Source organism: Oncorhynchus mykiss, chromosome 7, assembly GCF_013265735.2.
Source record: "Oncorhynchus mykiss isolate Arlee chromosome 7, USDA_OmykA_1.1, whole genome shotgun sequence".
Taxonomy (NCBI): Eukaryota; Metazoa; Chordata; class Actinopteri; order Salmoniformes; family Salmonidae; genus Oncorhynchus; species Oncorhynchus mykiss.
The window spans coordinates 47,447,196-47,467,985 of NC_048571.1; the positions used below are offsets into that span (position 1 = coordinate 47,447,196).

Sequence of the window (20,790 nt, forward strand, 5' to 3'; positions counted from 1 at the left end):
CTAACAAATTACACGACATATGCCCAATACACACAAATGTAAGTAGGAATTAATTAAGACTATATACACATAAGGACAAGCTATATCAGAGCAGAACAGACTAAAATACCATAGAATAGTATAGAATACAGTATGTGCATATGAGATGAGTAATACCAGATATGTAAACGTTATTAAAGTGACTAGTGTTCCATTCCTTAAAGTGATCAGTGATTCTTAGTCTATGCCTATAGGCAGCAGCCTCTAATGTGCTAGTGATGGCTAGGTAGACGTCAGAACTGTGCATCAGTAATCAACAGATGGAAGCTATATAGCAATGCTGCATTTAGCTATTTCTTGGCCTACAATGTCTTGAGCAAGTTCACTAAAGTAAAGTAGGGGTTATCAATGAGTAGGCTGAGCTATTCGACAAACACACACTGGCGTTTTTTATAGCGAGGGATCAGAACCGTGCGCATAGGCTATATCAATTCAACTAAAGTATAATAGGTTATCAATAACTACGGTTAAGCTATTCTTCATAGTGCCAGTGAATTGTAGTTGAACATTGCCAAATGCATCAGTTTAATATAGTGTAGGATGCCACCCTTCCAACAAGTCAGTTCGTGAAATTTCTGCCCTGCTAGAACTGCTCTAGTCAACTGTAAGTGCTGTTATTGTGAAGTGGAAATGTCTAGGAGCAACAACAGCTCAGCCATGAAGCGGTAGGCCACACAATACATAATACCTGTTAGGAACTTATTGAAATGGGTTTCCATGGCCGAGCAGCCGCAGAGAAGCCTAAGATCAACATGCGCAAGGGCAACCATCGACTGGAGTGTGGACTCTACCTGCCCCAATGCATAGTACCAACTGAAAAGTTTGGTGGAGGAAGTGAATACTGGAACAACATTTCTAACATAATGTGGGATATGGTCAATGGGGAACTAAATAATAATAATAATGTAATATTGGTTTTCATATTGTGATGTCATTAAACACTGTATGGATGAAATACTGTAACTTGGAAAGTATATCCCCTTTATCAAGTTTCCATCCAATACGTTCTGCATATGAAAAATTATGAAAGTATTTTTGTTCAAATCAGATGTGATTATAGGAGGTATAAGAGAAACTCTTTCATATAAAAACTGTAGCCACGGCCCGAGTGAGGTCGGAGAGCGTGTCAGGCGAACAGAGCCGTCCCCTTTGGCCAGATTGCATAAAAAGCCTTGATAACGAAAATAACATTACACCAGGAAACGAGGCATTAGCTACATGTTTGAAATGGTTGAAACTTTGAACCTCAACACAAGGTGAAGAAATAAACTCACATTCCTTTAGACCAGAGAGACGACGAGCTTCAGCTCATGTCAATAGTGGTCTGAATCCTTAACCCTGAATAATCAATGAGGGAGAAAGGACAAACTCCCCTTTCAGACAATCACTGGTACAGCTGGTTAGCTGTCCTGAGTCAAATATCTTGAACTCTTCAAACCATCCCATCCTACTACGAGTCTCAAATCAACCCACTGGAACCATCGGCACTGCTGGCTTATCTTCAAATAATTAGCTTCAGAAGGGAATGGAAGAGTGAACTCTCTAGTTCTGTTTAGGACAAAGACACCCATACGTAAATACAGTTGAAGTCGGAAGTTTACATATACATTAGCCAAATACATTTAAACTTAGTTTTTCACAATTCCTGACATTTAAATCTAGTACAAATTCCTTATCTTACGTCAGTTAGGATCACCACTTTATTTTAAGAATGTGAAATGTCAATATAATAGCAGAGATAATTATTTATTTCAGCTTTTATTTCTTTCATCACATTCGAAGTGGGTCAGAAGTTTACATACACTCAATCAGTACTTGGTAGCATTGCCTTTAAATTGATTAACTGGGTCAAACGTTTTGGGTAGCCTTCCACAAGCTTCCCACAATAAGTTGGGTGAATTTTGGCCCATTCCTCCTGACAGAGCTGGTGTAACTGAGTCAGGTTTGTAGGCCTCCTTGCCTGCACATGCTTTTTCAGTTCTGCCCACACATTTTCTATAGGATTGAGGTCAGGACTTTGTGATGGCCACTCCAAACCTTGACTTTGTTGTCCTTTTTGCCACAACTTTAGAAGTATGCTTGGGGTCATTGTCCACATTGAAGACCCATTTGCGACCAAGCTTTAACTTCCTGACTGATGTCTTGAGATGTTGCTTCAATATATCCACATAATTTTCCTCCCTCATGATGCCATCTATTTTGTGAAGTGCACCAGTCCCTCCTGCAGCAAAGCACCCCCACAACATGATGCTGCCACCCCTGTGCTTCACGGTTGGGATGGTGTTCTTCGGCTTGTAAGCCTCCCCCTTTTTCTTCCAAACATAACAATGGTCATTATGACCTAACAGTTCTATTTTTGTTTCATCAGACCAGAGGACATTTCTCAAAAAAGTACCATATTTGTCCCCATGAGCAGTTGCAAACCATAGTCTGGCTTTTCTATGGCGGTTTTGGAGTAGTGGCTTCTTCCTTACTGAACGGCCTTCCAGGTTATGTCGATGTAGGACTAGTTTTACTGTGTATATAGATACTTTTGTACCTGTTTCCTCCAGCATCTTCACAAGGTCCTTTGCTGTTGTTCTTGGATTGATTTGCACTTTTCGGTCCCATGGTGTTCATACTTGCATACTAATGTTTGTACAGATGAATGTGGTACCTTCAGGCGTTTGGAAATTGCTCCCAAGGATGAATCAGACTTGTGGAGGTCTACAAATGTTTTTCTGAGGTCTTGGCTGATTTCTTTTGATTTCCCCATGATGTTAAGCAAAGAGGCACTGACTTTGAAGGTAGACCTTGAAATACATCCACAGGCACACCTGAAATTGACTCAAATGATGTCAATTAGCCCATCAGAAGCTTCTAAAGCCATGACATAATGTTCTGGAGTTTTCAAGCTGTTTAAAGGTACAGTCAACTTAGTGTATGTAAATATCTGACCCACTGGAACAGTGAATTATAAGTGAAATAAGCTGCCTGTAAACAATTGTTGGAAAAATGACTTATGTCATGCACAAAGTAGATGTCCTAACCGACTTACCAAAACTATAGTTTCTTAATTAACATGAAATTAGTGGTTGTGGTTGAAAAACTAGTTTTAATGACTCCAACCTAAGTGTATGTAAACTTCCGACTTCAACTGTACATTCATTTTTTCTTATTCCAAACGGGTGGCAGAATAGTTATAGAATGTGTCCAAGTTAAGTGTCCCCTTTACTCTGTCTCTCTTTTTTTTCCCCTCTCAATCTCGGGGGAGCAAGACATACAGTGGGGCAAAAAAGTATTTAGTCAGCCACCAATTGTGCAAGTTCTCCCACTTAAAAAGATCAGAGAGGCCTGTAATTTTCATCATAGGTACACTTCAACTATGACAGACAAAATGAGAAAAAAAATCCAGAAAATCACATTGTAGGCCTCTCTCATCTTTTTAAGTGGGAGAACTTGCACAATTGGTGGCTGACTAAATACTGTTTTGCCCCACAGTATCTTGTCAGGAAAATTAGGGACCTTTGTCTCATGTAAAGGGTGTATGTTTTTCTGTGTTATTATTTAGTTAGCTAGTAAATAAATAATTAAACCAATTGGTGTAGTACTGAATCATGAGCAAGGCTGGGGTTTTTGCAGATCCAAGAAGGTTACGACTGGTCAGAATGATGATATGATAAGAGATAATGATTAATAAGATTACTGTTTATTGATTAAATAGATATATACACGTTATGGTGTTTAATTCGGGAGATGTTAACTCTAAACAACCTCTTCCTTGGTGCCCCAAATCCTAATGAGTACATTTTTACATTATTCATTTAAACAAGGTAACAATTAAACATAGTTAGTGGATTAAGTAAATAGTCATCAGATTAATGAAAGTCACGACACTTGTTTCTCACAATTAACCTTTAATTTACCTGATCTGTGTAATCGGAATGACTTGATAAACTATTTACACCAAGGTATTCCATACATCTTCCTGGATATTTACCCTCATGTAGGTCTGCTCATTGAGAGTGAAAACCATCAGGAGATTAATACTGTTCAGAAAATAAATCTAAAACCATTCCAAAAGTACAATAATGACATGGTAGACAATTTTTTTGGTCTGATATGTTTTCTCACACAAGTTAGTTTTCCAAAGACTTCCCTTATTTACTTTTGGTTGTTGGCCCCTTTGTTTCACCAACATTTGAGTCCTCTGTAGGTTCAGTACTAACCGCAGGCCACAAAGACTGACAACAATAGGGAAAGCTCTGGTCCTTCATAGCTCTGAGGTTTGCTAACTGCATCCTGTGGCAACTCCTCGAAGGTGTGGTGGCACATCAAGGAGTCTTTTTATGTATTGGTAAACTGCTCACGCACCAATATTTAACAGGTGGTCACTCAAGCTTGTTCTACTGTAATCATTGGGTGCACAAAATGAATCACTCACATTGACATTTGTAAATAAATCAATGGAACTGGGACCACGATGACAAGACAAAATGTGGGCACTCTTCCTGATTTGGCATTGGAGAAATATAAGATTAATGCATAGGCCTCTCTCTCTGTCCAGTCTTAGCCTGTAATTTCTGTAGTTATCCGAGTTCCACCTGTAAGAAACAGTTTGTTTGACACAGGTTCCTTCCAAATCGAGAGTGAATTAAGTATCGCCAAGTAAAGGTTGGTCAAAAATATTAGGATCATATATTCCGTATGCACGACCTCAGACACACGCTTTAGATATGCCGGTGAGGTTCAAGTTCACATGGCTACTAATGTCATTTCTGCCTTTGATATACCAACAAGTCTTTATCTGTACTAAAGTTTTGAATTGTAAAATGTTGACTGAATTGCATGTCATGCTACCACTAGGGGATGTTGTGAAAATGGTATAACAATATCGACTGAACAGATATCATTATTATTATATATTTTTTTAAACACTCTGTCTTAGATTATCTTTTATTTTTCATCCATCTGAAAATGCAAAGTTCATTGCTGTCGTCAGGCTGTCAGAGTTCGGTAGCAATTTTGTCTGAAAAAAAATGGTGAGAAATGGGAAATTGGATAAACTCACAGATCAACCTATCAATTACAGTACTAACGGTAGAATAACAAACAAAAAAGCGAACTTCAAAGTAACAAAATAGGATTGTCATGTGATCTACAAACCACGAATTTACCCAACAAAATGTTAGAACATAAGACATACCAGCTCTTTTCTGCTGTTTTTTCCTTTTCTTCCCAGCAACCATGAGTGCTTGGCCCTGCTGAATTGTTTTATTTATTTTATTTAACCTTTATTCAACCATTAGGCTACTCGAGAACAAGTTCTCATTTGTAACTGTGACCTGGCCAAGATAAAGCAAAGCAGTTTGACACATACAACAACACAGAGTTACACATGGAATAAACAAACATACAATCAATAATACAGTAGAAAAAAATCTATATACCGCATGTGCAAATGAGGTAGGATAAGAGAGGTAAGGCAAAATATAACATTCAAAATATCCTTTAAATCCACGGCCCTTTAAATCCACGGCCAGTTATGATAGAATCCTGGAGGTTTTTATTATAGTCTTGAAGATACAGTATTTCAACATGTACAGGTGATAACTCGAGCTTGGTTCCCAAGTTTCTAAACCATACCAAACCATCTTTGGTCTAGTGTCGCCATAATATTTGAATTGAGGAAGTGTGATCATAATCATTAGTATATTTTAGTGATCTGCAGTGCGTCCTTAAATGCCCTCCAATCTTCAGATGATAAACATTGCACTTGAGACACGTTAAGTCTATGGATGAGAAAGTACATTTATAATTTCCATTATTTCAGTTGTATGTGGATTGCAATCTATTAACAGCAAGGGTTGCATTAAATATGCTCAATATTTTTTACTGATGCATTTGGCAATATTCAAGTCATATGCAGAAAACATATACACAAAAGCATTCACTTTAATAGTTGACTGTCACAACTTCCGCCGAAGTTGGCTCCCCTGCCTGTTCGGGTGGTGCTCGGCGGTTGTCGTCACCGTCCTACTAGCCGCCACCGATCCCTTTTTCGTTTGTCTGTTTGTTTTGTCTTATTAGTTTCACCTGTGTTTCTGTTGTTTGGTTTAATGAGCTTCCCTATATTTAGTAGGTAGACCCGCCCTTGTTTTGTGCGGGATTGTCTTTATGTTACATGTGTGCATTTTAGGTAGAGGTGGATTTATTTTCTGAACTTGACACCCTGTGTTTTTTTGGGTTGTCACGTTGTATGTCCGCACCCTGTATTGTTGGGCTTATCATTTTGTGTGCCGAGCACTTTACCCCAGTGGAACTCTTTGCGTCTGATTCCTTCACCTACCTAGTCCCGCGTGACAGAATCCCGCACCAAACATATGGAATCAGCAGGAGCAGCCGCACCTCCTCTCCCATCAATGGAAAGGGTCCTCCATCATGCCAGTGTTCTAGACAGGATTGACTCTGCAATGGATCAAATGATGTAGAGGATGGATCAATGGGAGAGGAGTGGCCTTCCCACCTCATCTCCAGCACCCCCTCTTCCAGCACCTCCTGTTCCTGCTACCGCATCCGGCTCCGGGGCTCTTCGGCTGGCGCTCCCACGGGAGTATGAAGGAATGGCGGCGGGGTGTCAGGGTTTCCTCCTACAACTGGAACTTTACCTGGCGACCGTTCGTCCTACTCCCTCTGGAGAGGAGAAGGTGAGCGCCCTTGTCTCCTGTCTGACTGGACGAGACCTAGAGTGGGCCAAAGCAGTGTGGAATGGTCCAGACTCGGCGAGGGATCATTACCCTGAGTTCACCTGCAGATTCCGAGCTGTATTTGACCACCCACCAGAGGGTCGTGTGGCGGGTGAATGGCTGTTCCACCTGCGTCAGGAGACGAGGAGCGCGCAGGACTTTGCCCTGGATATCAGGACCTTGGCCGCAGGAGCATGGTGGAACGACAGGGCCTTGATAGACCATTTCCGATGCAGCCTCAGGGAGGACGTCCGCAGGGAGCTAGCGTGGGACCGGCCTGGTGAGTGGGCGAGGTATGTTCCTTGGGCTGAGCTCACTCAGAACTCCCTCCGCCACTCCTCAACGAACATGTCCCCTTTTGAGTGTGTGTTGGGTTACCAGCCGGTCCTGGCCCCACTACCTCGCATCGCTACGGCGGTGGAATCATTTCACGGGGCGCGCTTCTTCACAAAACTGGACCTGAGGAGTGAGTATAATCTGGTGCGTATCCGGGGAGGAGATGAGTGGAAAAACGCATTTAGTACTACATCTGGCCATTATGAGTACCGCGTCATTCCATATGGGTTGAAAAATGCTCCAGCCGTCTTCCAATTACCAGCCGGTCCTGGCCCCATGGCATCAGAGCCAGACAGAGGCTCCTGCGGTAGAGGAATGGGTACAGCGCTCCAAGGACACCTGGAAAGCCGTCCAGGAATCGCTAAGGTTAGCAGGAGAACGGCAGAAGAGGAGCGCTGACCAGCACCGCAGTGAGGCCCCCGTATTCGCACCGGGGGACAGGGTCTGGCTCTCGACCCGAAACCTGCCCCACCGCCTGCCCTTTCAGAAGCTGGGGCCGCAGTGTGTGGGGCCATTTAAAGTCCTGAGGAGAATAAACGAGGTGTGTTACAGGTTACAACTTCCTAGGTATTACAGTATTAACCCCTCGTTTCATATGTCTCTCCTCAGGCCGGTGGTGGCTGGTCCCCTGCAGGAAGGTGAGGTGCCTGAGGTCGCTCCACCCCCTCTGGACATCGAGGGGTCCCCGGCGTACACAGTACGGGGCATTCGGTACGGTCCAGAGGAGAGATGCTGGGTTCCGGTGGGGGACATTTTGGATCCTTCTCTCCTGAGAGACTTCCACCGCCTCGACCCGGATCTCCGGCGCCTCGCCCTCTGGGTCGTCCTCGAGGCAGGTGGCAGCGCGCTGCAGGAGCCGCGCGTCGGGGGGGTGGGGGTACTGTCACGACTTCCGCCGAAGTTGGCTCCCCTGCCTGTTCGGGCGGTGCTCGGCGGTTGTCGTCACCGTCCTACTAGCCGTCACGATCCCTTTTTCATTTGTCTGTTTGTTTAGTCTTATTAGTTTCACCTGTGTTTCTGTTGTTTGGTTTTATGAGCTTCCCTATATTTAGTAGGTAGACCCGCCCTTGTTTTGTGCGGGATTGTCTTTATGTTACATGTGTGCATTTTAGGTAGAGGTGGATTTATTTTCTGAACTTGGCACCCTGTGTTTTTTGGGTTTGTCACGTTGTATGTCCGCACCCTGTATTGTTGGGCTTATCATTTTGTGTGCCGTAGTAAAGAGCACTTGACCCCAGTGGAACTCTCTGTGTCTGATTCCTTCACCCACCTAGTGACATTGACAGGCTACATGTCGGCCATTCATGTAGCTTACGTCCAGCGAATCACCTGTCAAACTCGTTCCCTCAAAACACAGGGATGTCGATTCACAGTATTATCAGAGGACGGGACTAAAATTACAGATGTGAGCTTTTGTGCTCGTGTACATAATTGCATTACCCGACCTGACCCAGTAAAACTAATCCCATCTGAAAAGGGTACAATAGGGCCTGACCTAAAGCGTATCATAATTACATCAACAAACTGGTTATAGCCAACTCTAAACACTTAACAGCATATTAACAGCACGTAACACATATAGTGTCCAGGGCACAGCTGGGGGCTGAGGGGGGTCTATAACAAGCGGTAACGGTGAGAGACTTGTTCCTGGGAAGGTGGATTTTTAAAAGTAGAAACTAAAAAAATTTGGGCACAGACCTGGATAATATGAGAGAACTCTGCAGGATGTCTCTGCAGTAGATTGCAACTCTGCCCTCTTTGGCAGTTCTATCTTGTCGGAAAATGTTGTAGTTGGGGGTGGAAATTTCAGGATTTTTGGTCACCTTCCTAAGCCAGGATTCAGACACGGCTGGGACATCTGGGTTGACGGAGTGTGCTAAAGCAGTGAATAAAACAAACTTAGGGAGGAGGCTTCTAATGTCAACATCATGAAACTAAGGCTTTCACGGTTACTGAAGTCAACAAATGAGAGCGCCTGGGGAGGGGAGTGGTGCTGGAGGCTGCAGTGCCTGGGCAAACCTCTACATCACTAGAGGAACAGAGGAGGAGTAAGATAAGGGTACGGCTAAAGGCTATAAGAACTGGCTGTCTAGTGCGTTCGGAACAGAGAGTAAAAGGAGCAGATTTCTGGGCGCGGAAGAATAGATTCAAGGCATAATGTACAGACAAGGGTATGGTAGGATGTGTTTCAGTATGATATGTTGGATAATGGAATAAAGACGGACACCAATGTCAAGTTCAATAGCCTTGTTTGTGCATTGTACAAATCCCTACATATGGAGTCCGAGGAACAGTCCGGCTAGTCTAATATCTATCAACTATAGTCCGTAACAGGACATGAGTACAGTGGGGGTAAACCTAGGCATTGAGTGACGATGAGAGATGTTTTGTCTCTAGAGGCACTATTTAAGCCAGGTGAGTTCACCGCATGTGTGGGGGGTGGAACAAAAGGGATAGCTAAGGCATATTGAGCAGAGCTGGAGGCTCTACAGTGAAATAAGGTAATAATCACTAACCAAAACAGCAATAGACAATGCATATTGACGTTAGGGAGAGGCATGTGTGATATATGAGTGATCATATGGTCCAGTGAGTAGCTAGGGAGCTGGAGACACGGCGATTCAGACAGCTAGCAGGCCGGGGCTAGCAGGCTAGAGGATGGGCCTCAGGGGGACGTCGCAACGGAAGAGCCTGTTGAAACCCCCTCGAACGGTTTCGTCGGCAGACCAGTCGTGATGGATCGGCAGGGCTCCGTATCAGCAGCAAAGGGTCCAGGCCAATTGGCAAAAGAGGTATTGAAGCCCAGGAATTGTCTGATGGATCTCTTCGGCTAGCCGGGAGATTGGCCTAGCCCCAGGCTAGCTCCAGGCTAACTGGTGCTTGCTTCGGGACAGAGACGTTAGACATGAGTAGCCACTCGGATAGCAGCAAGCTAACTGCGATGATCCGGTGTAAAGGTTCAGAGCTTGAGGTAGGAATCCGGAGATGTGGTAGAGAAAAAGCAGTCCGATATGCTCTGGGTTGATATCGCGCTGTGCAGACTGGCAGGAATTGACCGTGCTGAGGCTGGCTGATGTCCGAGTTAACGGTGATGACCACTAGCAGTGGCTAACTGACTACTAGCTAGTAGCTAGTTAGCTGGCTAGCTTCTGTTGGGGGTTCCGGTTCTAAATTATAAAAAATAGCAGATCCATACCACATTGGGTGAGGAGGGTTGCAGGAGATTATGTTGAAATTGAGATTAAAAATGTAAAAAATATAGGGTCTCCCGGGTGGAGCAGTGGTTAAGGGCGCTGTACTGCAGCGCCAGCTGTGCCTCCAGAGACTCTGTCGTAACCGGGAGGTCCGTGGAGGTCCGTGGGGCGACGCACAATTGGCCCAGCGTCGTCCGGGTTAGGGAGGGTTTGGCCGGTAGGGATGTCCTTGTCTCATCGCGTACCAGCGACTCCTGTGGCGGGCCGGGCACAGTGCGCACTAACCAAGGTTGCCAGGTGCACTGTGTTTCCCCCGACACATTGGTGCGGCTGGCTTCCGGGTTGGATGCGCGCTGTGTTAAGAAGCAGTGCGGCTTGGTTGTGTATTGGAGGACGCATGACTTTCAACCTTCGTCTCTCCCGAGCCCGTACGTTGTAACGATGTTGTAACGATGAGACAAGATAGTAGCTACTAAACAATTGGATACCACGAAATTGGGGTAAAAAAAAAATTAATTTTTTTTTTATCTTACAAATATATACACGAAAAAAACTATGTACACCTGGGACGGGACAAGACGTCTGACTGATACTTGTGTCCTCCATCTGAGTATGGTTTAATACTGTACTTTTTTATTACAGTCTTTATTTAATCATTGTAGCCCTTTGTAGAGCAGTGGCCCCGGTGCAGTCGACCATACAAAGAAAAGGACTATTAAAGGCCCAGTGCACTACTTTTGTGAAAAACATTTATTTTCTTTTTTATCCAGGGTTTTCAGGGGAGTGCCTCAACTCAGCCCCTCTACTTCCCGCGGCTAATGATGTGGGGACTGTAGATGGTCCAGGTCTTGCAGCTGTTGAGGAGAGTTAGGATGATCACTGCCTGGTAAACAGACCAGACCATTTTTTGTCAAAATCTTGAGGGCACACGTGTCCGAAAAGGGAATGACTAATGACTTTTCAGATCAAGCATACTTGCATAAGGTGTGACTTAACCGGCCAGTACGGGTCACCTTTCCATCCACTTTAGTTTCTAAGGTCAAGATTACGGCCACTTCAATTGGTATGACCAATCCTGTCATGTACTGTCATGTTGTGTCTTGTTTCTGTCCTTTCCCTTCACCCTGTCTCCCTCTGCTGGTCGTTGTTAGGTTACCTTATCTCCCCCTCTTTTCCCCAGCTGTGCCTTGTCTCCTCCTAACTACCTCGTCACCCCTTTTCCCACCTGTTCCCTTTTTCCCTCTGATTAGGTCTCTATATCTCTCTCTGTTCCTGCTCCTGTCCTTGTCGGATTCTTGTTTGTGTTGTTCATGCCTGAACCAGACTATCGTCATGTTTGCTGCAACCTTGTCCTGTCCTGTCGGAACCTGCCGGTCCATCTGAGCCTACGTTTTGTTTTGTTATTAAAGAAGCTCTGTTTACGTTAATTCGCTTTTGGGTCCTCATTCACGCACCGTAACAGAAGAATCCGACCAAGAATGGACCCAGCGACTTCGGATCCTCTCCACTCAGCCGTCGAGATCCAGGGAGCGATGCTAGGCAGACACAAGCAGGAATTGTCTGCTGCTCGGCATGCCGTTGAGACCCTGGCCACCCAAGTCTCCAACCTCACAGAACAGGTTCACCATCTCCGCCTCGATCCACCGGCCACTTCCAGGGCTTTCGAATCTCCGGAGCCCAGAATCAATAACCCGCCGTGTTACTCTGGGGAGCCCACTGAATGCCGCTCGTTCCTCACCCAGTGTGATATTGTGTTTTCTCTCCAGCCCAACACTTACTCCAGGAGCACTGCTCGTGTCGCCTACGTCATATCTCTCCTTACTGGACGGGCTCGTGAGTGGGGCACGGCAATCTGGGAGGCAAGGGCTGAGTGTACTAACCAGTATCAGGACTTTAAGGAGGAGATGATACGGGTTTTTGATCGATCTGTTTTTGGGGAGGAGGCTTCCAGGGCCCTGTCTTCCCTATGTCAGGGTAATCGATCCATAACAGACTACTCTATTGAGTTTCGCACTCTTGCTGCCTCCAGTGGCTGGAACGAGCCGGCTTTGCTCGCTCGTTTTCTGGAGGGTCTCCGCGCAGAGGTAAAGGATGAGATTCTCTCCCGGGAGGTTCCTTCCAGCGTGGATTCCTTGATTGAACTCGCTATTCGCATTGAGCGACGGGTTGATCTTCGTCACCGAGCTCGTGGAAAGGAGCTCGCGTTCTCCGTTGCCCCCCTCTCCGCATCACTACCATCTTCCTCTGCCGGCTCGGGTGCTGAGCCTATGCAGCTGGGAGGTATCCGCATCTCGACTAAGGAGAGGGAACGGAGAATCACCAACCGCCTCTGTCTCTATTGCGGTTCTGCTGGTCATTTTGTCACTTCATGTCCAGTAAAAGCCAGAGCTCATCAGTAAGCGGAGGGCTACTGGTGAGCGCTACTACTCCTGTCTCTCCTTCAAGATCCTGCACTACCTTGTCGGTCCATCTACGCTGGACCGGTTCGTCAGCTTCCTGCAGTGCCTTAATAGACTCTGGGGCGGAGGGCTGTTTTATGGACGAGACCTGGGCTCGGGAACATGACATTCCTCTCAGACAGTTAAGGGAGTCCACGGCCTTGTTCGCCCTGGATGGTAGTCCTCTCCCCAGGATTCAGCGTGAGACGCTACCTTTAACCCTCACTGTTTCTGGTAATCATAGCGAAACCATTTCTTTTTTAATTTTTCGTTCACCTTTTACACCTGTTGTTTTGGGCCATCCCTGGCTAGTTTGTCATAATCCTTCCATTAATTGGTCTAGTAATTCTATCCTCTCCTGGAACGTCTCTTGTCATGTGAAATGTTTAATGTCTGCTATCCCTCCTGTTTCCTCTGTCTCTTCTTCACAGGAGGAGCCTGGTGATTTGACAGGGGTGCCGGAGGAATATCACGATCTGCGCATGGTGTTCAGTCGGTCCAGGGCCACCTCTCTTCCTCCACACCGGTCGTATGATTGTAGTATTGATCTCCTTCCGGGAACCACTCCCCCCCGGGGTAGACTATACTCTCTGTCGGCTCCCGAACGTAAGGCTCTCGAAGATTATTTGTCTGTAGCTCTTGACGCCGGTACCATAGTCCCCTCCTCCTCTCCCGCCGGAGCGGGGTTTTTTTTTGTTAAGAAGAAGGACGGGTCCCTGCGCCCCTGCATAGATTATCGAGGGCTGAATGACATAACAGTGAAGAATCGTTATCCGCTTCCTCTTATGTCTTCAGCCTTCGAGATCCTGCAGGGAGCCAGGTTTTTCACTAAGTTGGACCTTCGTAACGCTTACCATCTCGTGCGCATCAGGGAGGGGGACGAGTGGAAGACGGCGTTTAACACTCCGTTAGGGCACTTTGAATACCGGGTTCTTCCTTTCGGCCTCGCTAACGCTCCAGCTGTCTTTCAGGCATTAGTCAATGATGTCCTGAGAGACATGCTGAACATCTTTGTTTTCGTTTACCTTGACGATATCCTGATTTTTTCACCGTCACTCCAGATTCATGTTCAGCACGTTCGACGTGTCCTCCAGCGCCTTTTAGAGAATTGTCTTTTTGTGAAGGCTGAGAAGTGCTCTTTTCATGCCTCCTCCGTCACATTTCTCGGTTCTGTTATTTCCGCTGAAGGCATTAAGATGGATCCCGCTAAGGTCCAAGCTGTCATTGATTGGCCCGTCCCTAAGTCACGCGTCGAGTTGCAGCGCTTTCTCGGCTTCGCGAACTTCTATCGTCGTTTCATCCGTAATTTCGGTCAGGTGGCAGCCCCTCTCACAGCCCTTACTTCTGTCAAGACGTGCTTTAAGTGGTCCGTTTCCGCCCAGGGAGCTTTTGATCTCCTCAAGAATCGTTTTACATCCGCACCTATCCTTGTTACACCTGACGTCTCTAGACAGTTCATTGTCGAGGTTGACGCGTCAGAGGTGGGCGTGGGAGCCATTCTTTCTCAGCGCTCCTTCTCTGACGACAAGGTCCATCCTTGCGCGTATTTTTCTCATCGCCTGTCGCCGTCGGAACGTAACTATGATGTGGGAAACCGCGAACTGCTCGCCATCCGCTTAGCCCTAGGCGAATGGCGACAGTGGTTGGAGGGGGCGACCGTTCCTTTTGTCGTTTGGACTGACCATAGGAACCTTGAGTACATCCGTTCTGCCAAACGACTTAATGCGCGTCAGGCGCGCTGGGCGCTGTTTTTCGCTCGTTTCGAGTTCGTGATTTCTTATCGTCCGGGCACTAAGAACACCAAGCCTGATGCTTTATCTCGTCTCTTCAGTTCTTCAGTAGCCTCCACTGACCCCGAGGGGATTCTCCCTGAGGGGCGTGTTGTCGGGTTGACTGTCTGGGGAATTGAGAGGCAGGTAAAGCAAGCACTCACTCAAACTCCGTCGCCGCGCGCTTGTCCCAGGAACCTTCTTTTCGTTCCCGTTCCTACTCGTCTGGCCGTTCTTCAGTGGGCTCACTCTGCCAAGTTAGCCGGCCACCCTGGCGTTCGGGGTACGCTTGCTTCCATTCGCCAGCGCTTTTGGTGGCCCACCCGGGAGCATGACACGCGTCGCTTCGTGGCTGCTTGTTCGGTCTGCGCGCAGACTAAGTCCGGTAACTCTCCTCCTGCCGGCCGTCTCAGGCCGCTTCCCATTCCCTCTCGACCGTGGTCTCACATCGCCTTAGATTTTGTCACCGGACTGCCTTCGTCAGCGGGGAAGACTGTTATTCTTACGGTTGTCGACAGGTTCTCTAAGGCGGCTCATTTTATTCCCCTTGCTAAGCTTCCTTCTGCTAAAGAGACGGCACAAATCATCATCGAGAATGTTTTCAGAATTCATGGCCTTCCGTCAGACGTCGTTTCGGACAGAGGTCCGCAATTCACGTCTCAATTTTGGAGGGAGTTTTGCCGTTTGATTGGGGCTTCCGTCAGTCTCTCTTCCGGCTTTCACCCCCAGTCTAACGGTCAAGCAGAACGGGCCAATCAGACTATTGGTCGCATCTTACGCAGTCTTTCTTTTCGCAACCCTGCGTCTTGGTCAGAACAGCTCCCCTGGGCAGAATACGCCCACAACTCGCTTCCTTCGTCTGCGACCGGGCTATCTCCTTTTCAGAGTAGCCTCGGGTACCAGCCTCCGCTGTTCTCATCCCAGTTCGCCGAGTCCAGCGTCCCCTCCGCTCAGGCTTTTGTCCAACGTTGCGAGCGCACCTGGAAGAGGGTCAGGTCTGCACTTTGCCGTTATAGGGCGCAGACTGTGAGGGCTGCTAATAAGCGTAGAACTAAGAGTCCTAGATATTGTCGCGGTCAGAGAGTTTGGCTCTCCACTCAGAACCTTCCCCTTAAGACCACTTCTCGCAAGTTGACCCCGCGGTTCATTGGTCCGTTCCGTATTTCTCAGGTCATTAATCCTGTCGCAGTTCGACTTCTTCTTCCGCGATACCTTCGTCGCGTCCACCCGGTCTTCCATGTCTCCTGTATCAAGCCCGTTCTTCGCGCCCCCGCTCGTCTTCCCCCCCCCCCCCCCCCATCCTTGTCGAGGGCGCACCCATCTACAGGGTCCGTAGGATTTTGGACATGCGTCCTCGGGGCCGTGGTCATCAGTACCTAGTAGATTGGGAGGGGTACGGTCCTGAGGAGAGGAGTTGGGTTCCCTCTCGGGACATGCTGGACCGTGCGCTGATCGATGATTTCCTCCGTTGCCGCCAGGTTTCCTCCTCGAGTGCGCCAGGAGGCGCTCGGTGAGTGGGGGGGTACTGTCATGTACTGTCATGTTGTGTCTTGTTTCTGTCCTTTCCCTTCACCCTGTCTCCCTCTGCTGGTCGTTGTTAGGTTACCTTTTCTCCCCCTCTTTTCCCCAGCTGTGCCTTGTCTCCTCCTAACTACCTCGTCACCCCTTTTCCCACCTGTTCCCTTTTTCCCTCTGATTAGGTCTCTATATCTCTCTCTGTTCCTGCTCCTGTCCTTGTCGGATTCTTGTTTGTGTTGTTCATGCCTGAACCAGACTATCGTCATGTTTGCTGCAACCTTGTCCTGTCCTGTCGGAACCTGCCGGTCCATCTGAGCCTACGTTTTGTTTTGTTATTAAAGAAGCTCTGTTTACGTTAATTCGCTTTTGGGTCCTCATTCACGCACCGTAACAAATCCAATGTTGCTGTATAATCCTTTACATTTACAGACTCCATACCAAATCAGTTATTTAGAAATCACGCATTCACTTTCAATTCTAACTCATCTTGTACCAAGTCAGTGTTGATATTGAATTGAAAAATGAAGTGGGCTTGTTTGTGAGATTTGAAATTATCATAATTGTACCAGAGTCCGTCTCTCGTTCACATTTATGTTTTTAATGTAAATAAAATCCTATATACTGTATGCTGCATATATGATATAGTTTCCAGGGGCTTACAATGAGAAGGTAGCAGATGGGGGTTATCATTGGTTATCGTATTGTAATATAAATGACATGAAACAAAATTGTCATTTCCAGTTTGCTGCATATTTTATTTTCATCATAAAACAGTAAAATGAAAACATGACATACAAATATATATTTTTTATAAATGTTGTGTATTTGCAAGTCTGTCTAAAATTGAAGGTTTGCTTCATGGCAGAAATTTTATGAATGATCAAACAAATGTATGCATGCTCAATTCTCAGTGTGGTATAAATAACCTTCAAATTAATATGTACAATTCTCCCCAGATCAACATTGATTCTAAGGATGTTTTGAGCCTGTACTAGCTTTTGGAAATAGATTAAACACATGGCAGCAAAACATACATACAAGTTCAATGTAGAGAACTTCCTTTTTGTTTCCTTTCCTACATGTCTGCTTCCAGATCAGTTTGATGAATAGGGAAAGTTTATGTGGGTGCAACAGAGGAAACCTCTGTTCTGGATGTAGACACTTCAGTGCCATCATCTTCTGCCTTGCCGAAGAGTTGCATGATGCAAGTACGGAACTGGAGAGAGAGAGGGATAATTAAACATAAGAAGACTTTGAAATGGAATGTCTATCTACAAAGTGAGCGAACACATCGTCATCTGATGCTTTTTCAAATAAAATAAATGTACACAAGAAAGGCATTTGTGAAACATTTAGAAAAATGTGTGTTGTTAGAGCTTTGACTCCAGGACCCTCATTGCCTCCGAAGACATCAGGTCCACATGAAGTCTTCAGGCCATGAGGCCAGTACCTGGTGAAGGGAGAGAGAGAGATAGAGAAATTGGTTAAATAATTACATGTTTTGAACTTGAATCATCTGTGCAATAAGAAGAGAAATCCCCACCTGCTCCAGCCAAAGATGGGGGGAGAACACCAGAAAGCAGCCCAGACCTAGGAGAAGATAATGCCTCCCATGGCCCATTTGGCATCAAACTGGACACTTCCAAAGGGCTTACACACCACCACCCATCTCCCCAAGGAGATGACAGCCAGACCATAGATCAGCAATACCTGTATAAGATGTACATATACATTAGACAAAAGAGACATTCTGATTATTGTTATGGTGCTCTAGCAACTGCCAAATATTATTTCTCAGCACTATGTAGAAATGTAGAATTTCCTTGTTAAATATTAGATCAAATTGTTGTCCATGTAAAACTGCATTTTACCACAAGTGGAGACAGTGAATCCCTCAAAGACACACATTGGGTGTCCCAGAATGAAGTAGCCAAAAACCTGGTTGATAACGCTGATGGTGCTAGCCAAAAGTGTCTCCCCAATGTCAGCAATAGCAAGGTTGACCAAGATCCAGTTGAGAGGGTGTTGGAGCTTCTTGAATTTTGCAGTGGCCACCAGTACCAGGCCATTGGTGAAGACTGAGAGGATGACCACTATGATCATCCAAAGTGTTGAAACATTGTACACCCATCTTGGAGCAATGTGATAGTTGGGGCCCTCAAAGGGATCTGAGAGAAAAAAATTGAAAATTATTTTGTCAGAAGAAGAAAATGACAGGTGCAAGTGCCTGGTTAGATGAGCTACATGCTTTTAAATGATCAGTGAAGAAAAAAGCAATGCAAATTACAACAATAATATTAATTCATTAAAATTATTATGTATGAGGCACAAGTTCCCTTATGCATCCATGTTGTACATAACTTCAATACATACAGGAAACATAACCTCATGATTTAAATAAAAAAGGACGATTCTCTTGTCTCTTCATTATGTCGCCTGGCTACATAAGCTGCATTTCCCCAACCCTCTGCCATATCTGAGAAGGAATCTAAAGAATATGCAAATCAAGAAGACAATATATTATATCCCTTTCAGTCATGAAATTGTTCTAAAATTTTCACCTTGCCAGTTGTTTGTTGCCACAGTTGTGTTTTTGGCCTTTAACTGTTGCCAGCTTTTTCTGTCTTCTGGTTTGCTTCTCTTGCTCTTCACATGTTGTGGTGTTAGCAACCAACAAAATGGTGTACCCCAATCTGTGGGGTTTTATACCAGCTACGTCCTCATCGAGATTAAGATCTAAATCAGAAATGGTTTCGCACACACAAAGTTCAATTACTGTATGCTGACCCGGAAGAACTGAAGACCAAGGTTTGAATTTAAGGTTAATCCTTCTTGGATAAGAAGTGCTTTTGGTGTCGCGTTCCTCAGCATTCAGGCGAAATTGCTTATCCTTTTCATGCAAGAAAATAGTTGACTTAACAATTATTCTTAGAGAAAATGTATTTTGACAATACAGTAATACAATTCCATGCTCAAGCTTTTCATGCTGTAAATACAAACCAATAATGAGGAAAGTGGATCACTTTGGGTCTTTAGGCTGATTGGAGAGATAATCTCTATCCTATCCGCTTTACAAGAGAGTTCATATGAGTTTGGTCTTTAAACAATCATTCATAACAGGTAGCAGTGAATAAACATTGAATAAACAGTTGAAAAACATAGAAAGTGAGACCAGAAGGTATTTTCATTTTGCTGCATGCATGACGTTTATTTTAAGCAGAAAAAAAACATTGTTAAATACATATCTATTTACATGTATTATTTTTTTGTTTGTTTTTGCAAGAGGGCTACAAAATGTTTACCTCACAAGTTACTTTGAAAGTGAGAGGTTTTGAAACCATACATTTTCACATAGTTTTGAAATGATCAGATTTCCAATGGCAGTTCATTTCAGTTCTCCTTAGCAGTGATGCTGTCTAGTTTAGCCACTGAAGAGTGAAGGGAATGCCTTCCAAGATGGCAACTTTTTATTTGCCACATGAAGAGACATTGATAGTAATACTATATATACACATATTCCCATAATTTACCACTACAACAGCTAAAAAAAACTCCAAGGGGTGGTCCATATCAATTTAGGTTTTGTGGGTAAGGTTTTTTACACACATTGCACATGAGTTAAAGCTTAATAATCTCCTAAAAAGTTGTGGGAAATGATTTGTTTAAGAAACACAAGAGGATGTACTGTACATTTGTTTCCAAGAGGTAGCCTGGGGTTCATGCAGGTGCCACAGAGGAAATCTCTGTTTTAATGTAGACACTTCAGAGCCATCATCTTCTGCCTTGCCAAAGAGCTGCATGGTGCAAGTACGGAACTGGAGAGAGAGGAATAATTAAACATAAGAAGACTTTGAAATTGAATGTCTATTTACAAAGTGAGCGAACACATCGTCATCTGATGCTTTTTCAAATAAAATAAATGTACACAAGAAAGGCATTTGTGAAACATTTAGAAAAATGTGTACTGTTAGAGCTTTGTAACATGAAATCGGTAAGAAAAAAAGAAGACATATATATATATATATATATATATATATATATATATATATATATATATATATATATATATATATATATATATATACCTGGATTGTAGATGGTGGTGCTCTTGGCAAAGTAGGCATGGATTGTGGCAGCCAGAGGGTGGAAAGCATACCCAGGGTTAGCCGCAGCAAAGCAGGTATAAGGTCCCCAGCATACACAGAAAGTGATAATCATGACAACAACCATCCTGACACTTCATTTTTCATTTTCAGCCTTTCTGCTGTGCGGTAACCTGTGGCCATTCAGAAGGAATAGCAAATGGTTAGATTTATCCCTGTAATATGCATTTCCAAAAGGTACACTTGACCATTACTGTATTCAACAACATGGTTGCTTGCTACAGTATAGTATATTTTAAATATCACAGATGGACAGCCACACAAAAATGTAGCAGAAAATGACCACGGCCAGGAGGAGGAAGCAGCATGTAATCATGAGAGTAATCATGTAGGACTTGTCTCCAGGCTGAGGCAATGACCACGAAGATCATTCAAAGTCTTGAAATATTATACAACAAAATGTATTGTGCGTAACTGTGCCAGTGCCAGTTACAAATGGCAGGTCTGCTGTTTGTGAAATAACTTATACAAGACTACACTGCAACAAAAGACCTTTAGCAACATCAATTTAGTTTAAAACCATTACCAGAGGTGTGGACTCGAGTCACATGACTTGGACTCGAGTCAGACTCGAGTCACAAATATGATGACTCGCAACTCGACTTTGA

The 20,790-nt window shown here is 44.8% G+C and overlaps 1 pseudogene; it reads right to left on the reverse strand.

Annotated features, from left to right (window-relative positions):
* Positions 1 to 17,194: 17,194 nt before the first annotated feature.
* LOC110527118 lies at positions 17,195 to 18,493 on the reverse strand (annotated as a pseudogene).
* Positions 18,494 to 20,790: the final 2,297 nt, after the last annotated feature.